This window comes from Myotis brandtii, unplaced genomic scaffold (genome assembly GCF_000412655.1).
Source record: "Myotis brandtii unplaced genomic scaffold, ASM41265v1 scaffold215, whole genome shotgun sequence".
In the NCBI taxonomy this organism is placed as follows: domain Eukaryota; kingdom Metazoa; phylum Chordata; class Mammalia; order Chiroptera; family Vespertilionidae; genus Myotis; species Myotis brandtii.
In genome coordinates this window covers 1,083,193-1,085,442 of record NW_005358043.1, presented here as the reverse complement: position 1 = coordinate 1,085,442, position 2,250 = coordinate 1,083,193, and positions in this window count along the sequence as shown.

Below are 2,250 nucleotides of genomic sequence, written 5' to 3'. Positions count from 1 at the left end.
ATTTATTTATTTCAGAGAGAAAGGGAGAGGGAAAGAGAGATCAAAACATCGATGATGAGAGAGAATCATTGATTGGCTGCCTCCTGAACACCCCTCATTGGGGATTGAGCCAGCAACCCAGGCATATGTCCTTGACTAGAATCGAACCTGAGACCCTTCAGTGCACAGGCTCTATCCACTTAGCCAAACCAGTTAGGGGACATTCCTTAGAATTCTTGAGTAGGTTGTGCAAAAGGGGATGGACAGAATGATCAAATCCTTGACGAGGTTCATTGCTATATAACATCCATCAGAGAGCCTAATGAACAAGTGAGAAATGGTTCCCTTGGTTTAACAATTTAATAAGAGGAAAGAAACAAAAAGTCAACTGAAATCAACCCTTTTCATCTGCAAAGTAGAGGCCAGTATGCCACAGGCTGAGGTTTGTAGATTGTGATGGTAGGTGGACTCACTTGGGCCTTTCAAATGTTTCCTTTGTCATATCTTCTTGTTCAAGTACTAAATATTCTTATTTGTTATATAGAGGTGTACAATGCTAACTGAACATTTTTAAATAATTAGGAATACTCACTTAGTAAATACATTTTTACCAATCATGGACTTAATAAAGCACTGGAGAAAATAAAATGGGAGGAATCAAAACTGCAATTTAGCAGTAATTTTCTATCATCTTCCACCCACAATAGATAGATTCAGCAGACAGCTCTGTGAAGCTAGGTGACTTAAGGTTCATAGGACAAGAGTAGTAATATTAACAATATTATCTTGCTTTATTTTACTACACCATAATTTATTTAACCAATTTCCTATTGTTAGACACTTTATCTAAAATATTTTGATTATTTCAAATAATTCTGCAAGGAGCATCATTGCACATAAACCTTTGTACCCAGAACTGATATTTTGTTTTAAAATTATAATGAAAGTAGGGGCCCAGTGCACGAATTCGTGTACCTTGAAAGGACCTGTGGGCTGTGAGACTGTGGTAGGTACAGGGGTGAGTCTTGGCCCATCCTCCTGGCTCCCACCCAGCCCCTCCCATCGTGGCCCCCAGTCCCCTGTCTGCCAGCAGCCCCGCTCCTGCCACTGCCGCTCCCACATGCTGATGGTGCCGGCCCCGCTGGCACCCACTGATGGCAGGGAGCGATTGGGGCCGGCGCCAGCAGCAAGTGCAAGTGGGGCTGGCACTGTCAGTGGGTGCGAGTAGCGGCTGCTCCCCTGATGGCCCCTCAGGAGCAGGGGGAGGGGGAGAACCCCTCAAGGGCGATCGGGGCTGGCAGCTGCCGCTTGCACCCACTAATGGCACTGAGCGATCAAGGCCAGCAGCAGATGTGAGTGCCTGGCAGGACCGTGGTGTGCAGGAGCAAAGAATTTTCAGTAACCACCAGAGGCTTGCCCTGATGATAGCAAACAGTGCCCCGCCTTGGTCTGGCGCCCTCACTCACCTGCTCCACCATCCCGCCGCGGCCAATGCCCGCCATGTTCCACACTCTGCTGCCTGCTGCCGATGCCCGCCATGTTCTGCATGCACCCCCTGGTGGTCAGCGCACATCATAGCGACCGGTTTTTTGGCCGTTCGGTCTATTTGCATATTAGGGTTTTATATATAGAGATTAAAACACACACAAAAGCATCCTATTTAATAAAAGAGTAATATGCAAATTAACTGTCACTCTGACACAAAGATGGCGGCACCCAGTCTTCTCAGCCCTGCTGGAGTCCTCCAGTCCTGGGGGGCGGCCACTGAGAGCAGAGCCTGCTTGGCTGTCACTGCGGTGACCTGGGAGTGGCCAAACGGGCCCCACAGATAGCAGAGAACCATGGGGAGCAGGCCTAAGCTGTCAGTAGGACATCCCCTGAGGGCTCCCAGATTGGAGAGGGTGCAGGTTGGGCTGAGGGACCTCCTCCCTGCCCCCTGTGCATGAATTTCTTGCACCGGGCCTCTAGTATATCATAATTAAAAATACTCTTGTACCTACCACTCAAGTTAAGAAATTAACTTTTACTGATATAGTTAGTGTCCCCATGCATTCTTCTTCATTCCATTTCATTTCTTGTTCCCAGTGGTAGCCATACCCTGGCATCACTATGTATGGTCATTCTTCATTCCTTTATGCTTTCACTACATGGTGTGTATCACTAAGCAACACTTATATTAACTACTCAATATAAATTTCTCTGATTGTGAATGTAATGCATGCTCATTGTAGAAAGGTTGGCATTATAGCAAAGTATAAATAAAAATACAAA